The sequence below is a fragment of the Aplysia californica genome, unplaced genomic scaffold (genome assembly GCF_000002075.1).
Source record: "Aplysia californica isolate F4 #8 unplaced genomic scaffold, AplCal3.0 scaffold00537, whole genome shotgun sequence".
Lineage (NCBI taxonomy): Eukaryota > Metazoa > Mollusca > Gastropoda > Aplysiida > Aplysiidae > Aplysia > Aplysia californica.
Window position 1 is genome coordinate 436,745 of NW_004797807.1, and position 7,005 is coordinate 443,749.

Genomic DNA, 7,005 nt, shown 5'->3' on the forward strand with positions numbered 1-7,005 from the left:
TCTCGCTTTCTCACCCCCCCCACCACTCTCTCTCTCTTTCTCTGCACTCGCCTTTTCTCCCTCTTTTCCTCCATCCTTCCCTCCGTTCCCCGCCTCTCTGATCTCTTGTTTCTTCCTCTGTCTCTCCCCTCCCTCTCACTTTCTCTCCCTCTGTATGTCTGTCCTGCCCCCCCCCCTCAACCCCTCAACGTTCATTTTTTGTATCATACCCCAGTGCACTAGTTTTAATTTATTGAAAATGTAGCAAACGAATCAGCCTTGTGTAAAAGGGGGGTGGGGTGGGGACGGGGGGAGGTCATAGTGGTCCCTGATAAGTACTTTGTTGTTATTTGTAAAGACCATGCCCTCTAAGACTGTCAATGGGGGTGGTTGGCGGGTGCCAACATCTATCGTCCTTATCTCCCCCCCCCCTTCTTTTTTATGTTTGTTACTCTCTTGTAACACCTCTAATCTTCTGGCGCTCATATGACCGTATGCAGTTGCGAGCGAGGTAAAACTTTTTCTCTCTTGCCCTTTTTAACTCCCAGTGGAGCACAGGCCATCAACAACATTACTCCAGCGAAGCCTGTTTTACTAAAACTAAACTAAGACTGTCCATTGTTCTCTTCGAATAGCGGTCTCGTGTTCAAATACTGTTTTAAATATACAAGATACAGACCCGTTCAACGAACAGTGACATAGTGATAGCACCCAATCTGAGCGACACCTGCCTCATTTTGAATAATAATAAATCATGCATGCGAACTTGGATACGGAAGGCATAAAAATCAGCGGCAATAAAGGTTCTGTTGACTAAATGAGAGGCAGGGTGGTGGAATCAGGCTCTCGTCAATTTCGGGGCATGTAGGGTTATTGGTATAATCTTAAGCGTGTTCACTTGTCTTTATTTGGATGAAAAAGATTCCTATTTATCTTCTATACAAGTCGAGATATTTGTAAATGAAGGAGGTGGGGTCAACTGTTTTCAGAGGTAAAATTTGTGAGAAAATGGCCGCCAAAGATTAGTTGTTTCCTTAACTTAAGAGTCCGTGGTAACTGAAAATTTACTTTTTTTTGTGCCTTTAATCAACGTTTTTCAGAAAAATCCACAGAGAAATAAGTTCTTTAATAGACATGAAAGGTGTTGTGCCAAAAAAACAAATATTTGATAAAAATTCACAAACGTGCGGGAAAATGCAAGTTTCTTCACTTTGATTATTTTGACGAGAGCCTGATTCCACCACGTTGCCTCACAAAAATGCCAGCCATCACATCCAGTGGGGAACATGAGCACGTAGTGAAGGTGATCACAAGAACGATGGCACGTGCTGGTCTGTCGTAGTTCCTGGCAATGTCCTTAAACACAGACTTCAACATAAGTTAAACACAGACTTCAACATAAGTTAAACACAGACTTCAACATAAGTTAAACACAGACGTCAACATAAGTTAAACACAGACTTCAACATAAGTTAAACACAAACTTCAACATAAGTTAAACACAGACTTCAACATAAGTTAAAGACCACTTTGACAGACAGCTAAGGTAGAATGACAACATCCGAGATCTTTGATTTTCAGGAAAAAACCATCAAGCCTGAAAAATAAAAAGGTAGTTTCCGAACTTTAAAAATATGCCCACGTAACCATTTGTGACAATTCGTAACTGAATCATAATTTTGTTGATTTAATGGGCATCTGTGTAAAAATGTATACTGTCCTCACAAACGGGCTTAGCTCCATTATAATAAAATATAATAAGATAAGATTATTATTTAAAACTGTTTTCCGCACATCTGTGCCTTCCTTCTATAACGTTATGTGAAATAGCGCACATCCCGGAGGTCCGCGCACTGATTTTAACCCGAACTGACTTCATGCGCTCTTGTTTTTCAGCCGCCCATTTACCATGATGAAACGAGTGAAAAGAGTACTTGTCCGCTACTTCTTCAGCTGCTGCATGAAGGAACGCAGCAGCAGCAACAATCTGGAGTGTCATGACTCGACTGAGGATCTACGCCTGTCTTTAGGAAGCCTTTCTGATGACGAGCAAGTCAATCCCATCGACATACCCAGTGACTTGTCAGTGTTCAGCAGGAAGGAAGAGCCAGTACCCCTGGACAGATTGTGGGTTCCGGTTCCAGTTCCTCGGCTGACTCGTCTGGACGGCCTTAGTCCGGAATGGGAAGAAAGCCAGGAGTCTGCACCTATGGATCTGTTGTCGGTTTGCTCGGAAGATTGGATTCCGTGTATATCCGCACGTGCCAGCAGGATGGACTCCCTCTTCCAAACGTCCGACGTGGACGAAGACGAACCGGATGGAGCGCCAGCCAGTGAAACAGGAAGTGCCTCAGAAGGCAGGAGCGGCGTCGAAGAGGAGGACATATTGGAATGTATTCCAAGACTGTTCGCCTTCGACACGATCCAAATTTGAGAGCTCCAGAGGCGGGGAAAGCGAGCGTCCTAACTTCGAATCACCTTTTGTCCTCGTTGCTGATTTCTATTTATTTTTAGGGTGCGAAAGATTCAATGTATTTATTTGCCATAGCCCAGAATGTTAGGACCAAAGCTGGAGCCGCCGAAGGAGAAGGAAGGACAAAAAAACTACGGCTGAAAAAAATCTTTTCATAAATCTATTTTTTACAAGGTCCTTTTTAGGGCCAACAAATTCTCAAAGTCTTTATTGGCTTGGTTTGATACAAATTAACTAATTTCTCCTTTCATTATTCCTATAATCTTTTTCTGTCGTCTGCTTAGTCTGCACCCCCCCCCCCCCACCGCCCCGCCCCCCAAAAAAACACACAAACAAAAACGCTTTCTCTTCTTCGTGTGGTTGCCGGGTTCTCTGGCGTTGTTTGTTTCTACTTTTCTATTAAAAAAATATATCGTTTCTATCTCCTTTCTTTCTTTTTTTTGTGTTTGTTACTCTCTTGTAACACCTCTAAACTTGGGCATTTATATTATGACCTTTTTGTGTTGCAAGTGCCTTAAACCTCTTACTAAAAGGAAAAACTAAACAGAATCCCTTATGGTCTGTTCTTCAACTTGGGTTGCGGGGGAGGAGTGGGGGGGGGGGGGGGGGCATTCATTGCTCTCCACAAAACTGTCTCTGTTCTATCGGAGATAGACGTTAAATGTGAATCCTCGCTATTTAGATACCTTATAAAACTGAAACGTCCTTTAATCTTACACACTATGCAATGATTTTAGAGAAATCATTGAGTGTCGAAAGGTAAAAAGAGTTATTTCAATACATATTTTTGCTTTTCGTCTCTTTACAAACAGGAAACAACACTAGTGTTTGAGAGGAATAAAGGAATAAAGACTTTCATCATTTAAAATTTTTTTTTTTTAAAAATAGAGGTTTTAATGTGCTCGAAACCTCATCAGGTCATAATAATGGAAAGGAGCGCCAAGAGGTGGATGTCAAAAGAGAAGTCTTTACAGAGAATCAGGCTTACTGTGCTCACCTCTCTAGCTTCAACAGCATAAAGTCTGCTTCGACTATCAAGGCACCAGGGAAATTTCTTGTCAGCAGAAGAGTGTGACAAACATACAAAAGAAGTAGGCAGGAAAAATTACAATATCAAGGATTAGGAAAGAAAAAGCAGCAGTTCCCTGTTGCAGTTCGGACACAGGTATGAGCATGAGGTTGGTGAATCAGCCCATTTACAATTCTATTGTGAATAATACCAAGTGAATGTCCCCCTTTTGTGAATGTCCTAGAGACACTTAAATCAGTAGCACCGCCCCGGAGGTGCTTTTTTCAAACCTTATTGTCTCGGAAGACTAAATAGTTTGATTTAGATCTAAATATAATAAATTCACTTCAAACATGAAATATGGCGAAATCTAGAATCTAACCTTTATCTCGCCAAACTTACGGTATTCAACGCTTTTTCCGATCGACTCACTATTTCCACCTCGAAGGACACACGTGGACAGCCTTCTCACTCACGAACACTAACACTTTCAATTGCACGATAAAACGTAGTGAGAAAGGGAAAAAGACGAGGCAGGTGTTACAGAAGAGTAGTTAGAATGGGGTCTGGGTGCTGTAAAATCGTTTGGGTTGTTTTGTGGTATATTGGCACTTTTGTGAGTTGATTTTTATTTGGTGGGGGATCTGTGGGGGGATTGGGGTGGGGGATCTAAGAGAAACCGTGAACTAAGGGGTGGGTATAGAGGGGTTACAGGGAAAGATGGGAAGGGGAAGAAGGAAGAAGGAAGGGGGAAGAGTGAGAGCGGCAGAGGGGTTGATAGTAGTAATGAGGGAGAGATAGATAGAGAGAGAGAAAGACAGAGAGAGAGAGAGAGAGAGAGAGAGAGAGAGAGAGAGAGAGAGAGAGATAGATAGAGAGAGGAAACAGAAGAAGAAGAAGCCTACATTTTTTTTTCTTTAAGTAAAAAGAACACATTGACACAATAATGCTCATTTAGTGCTGGGAAAAAGTAAGACAGACAGACAGAAACAACTAAGGGAAAGTAAAAGTACGACCTATTAGGAGCGCCCTCAATCAAAAAGAAGAGAGGATACCTAGTAAGGGAGCGACAGATAGAGAGCGAGAGAAATAGAAAGAGAGAGAGAGAGAGAGAGAGAGAGAGAGAGAGAGAGAGAGAGAGAGAAAGAGAGAGAGAGAGAGACAGTGAGAGACAGACAGAGAGAAGAGAAAAAGAGAGAGAGAGAAGTAGAGAGAGAGAGAGAGAGAGAGAGAGAGAGAGAGAGAGAGAGAGAGAGAGAGAGAGAGAGAGAGAGAGAGAGAGAGAGATAGATGTAGGCCGTGGGATTGAGGAAAAAAAATTATACTCAAATGCACAGGCTTACAATAACTGCACAGCAAAATGATCATCTCTTTATAAAAAACCCAGATCAATTTTTGTTTTAATCTTACAAAATTGCATCAAGAAAATATTTCTTGAAAGCGTAATAAACAGTATTATTTAATTGGCTGATGGGGAGAGAAAAAGGGAAAAGGGAACCTGGTGTTTCTAGTGGGTCGGGGAGAGAGAGCAACCTGCTTGGAAGAGCCAGAAGAATATCCAACCAGCTGTTAACTGGCACGATCAGCAGACAGACCCTTTCGTGGATCCTGGAGTGGAGGGAGGATCAGCTATGGCATTGTGCCGCCTGCAATGATGGCTTATCCCCAACCAAGCAAGTAATAAGTAAGTTCCCACATCTGTGCCTTCATTCTATAACGTTATGTGAAATAGCGCACATCCCGGAGGTCCGCGCACTGACTTTAACCCGAACTGACTTCATGCGCTCTTGTTTTTCAGCCGCCCATTTACCATGATGAAACGAGTGAAAAGAGTACTTGTCCGCTACTTCTTCAGCTGCTGCATGAAGGAACGCAGCAGCAGCAACAATCTGGAGTGTCATGTCTCGACTGAGGATCTACGCCTGTCTTTAGGAAGCCTTTCTGATGACGAGCAAATCAATCCTATCGACATACCCAGCGACTTGTCAGTGTTCAGCAGGAAGGAAGAGCCAGTACCCCTGGACAGATTGTGGGTTCCGGTTCCAGTTCCTCGGCTGACTCGTCTGGACGGCCTTAGTCCGGAATGGGAAGAAAGCCAGGAGTCTGCACCTATGGATCTGTTGTCGGTTTGCTCGGAAGATTGGATTCCGTGTATATCCGCACGTGCCAGCAGGATGGACTCCCTCTTCCAAACGTCCGACGTGGACGAAGACGAACCGGATGGAGCGCCAGCCAGTGAAACAGGAAGTGCCTCAGAAGGCAGGAGCGGCGTCGAAGAGGAGGACATATTGGAATGTATTCCAAGACTGTTCGCCTTCGACACGATCCAAATTTGAGAGCTCCAGAGGCGGGGAAAGCGAGCGTCCTAACTTCGAATCACCTTTTGTCCTCGTTGCTGATTTCTATTTATTTTTAGGGTGCGAAAGATTCAATGTATTTATTTGCCATAGCCCAGAATGTTAGGACCAAAGCTGGAGCCGCCGAAGGAGAAGGAAGGACAAAAAAACTACGGCTGAAAAAAATCTTTTCATAAATCTATTTTTTACAAGGTCCTTTTTAGGGCCAACAAATTCTCAAAGTCTTTATTGGCTTGGTTTGATACAAATTAACTAATCTCTTCTTTTACTCTGCCTTTGATCCTGTTTTGTTGTCTATTTAATCTCCACTTTTACCCCCCGTTCTACTCTTTGTGGGTAGTCGGCAGTTGCTCTGGTGTGGTTTGCTCCTTCTTTTCTATTAAAAATCAATCGTCTCTTTTTCCTCCTCCTCCTTTTTTGTTTTTGTTACTCTATTGTGACACGTCTAATCTGTGGCACTTATATTGATAACCTTTCTGTGTTAAAAGTGCGTAAATCTCTGACTAAAACAATGCGAAATACCCAGTGACTTGTCAGTGTTCAGCAGGAAGGAAGAGCCACAACCCATGGACAGATTGTGGGTCCCGGTTCCAGTTTCTCGGCTGACTCGTCTGGACTCGTCTTGACTCAAACGTGAGAGCTCCATGGATGGAGAGAGCGAGTGTCCTAACTTCGAATCACATTTTGTATTTGTCGCTGAATTTTTATTTTTATTTTTAGAGAATGACTGAATTTATGTTATCATTTGCAATAGCATAGAATGTTAGGACAAGAGCTGGAACCGCCGAAGGAGAAGGATGCAGAACGAAACAGCGTTTGAAAAAAAAACCCTTCCAAAAAAAAAATTTTTATAAGGTCCTGTTTAGGACCAACAAATTCTCCAAGTCTTAAAGGATTTTGTTTGATACAAATTGACTAATTTCTCCTTGTGGGTGGTTGGCGGGTGCTCTGGTGTGGTTTGCTCCTTCTTTCCTATCAAACATCTATCGTCCTTATCTCCCCTCCTTCTTTTTAATGTTTGTTGCTCTCCTGTAACACCTCTAATCTTTTGGCACTCATATGACCTTATGCAGTTGAGAGTGTCTTACAACTCTTACAAAAACTAACTAATAATATTATTTCCTTTCATATTTCCCCCTCTCAAATCATGCACTGCTGTGTCTTCTGCTAAATCTCCACTTTCACCC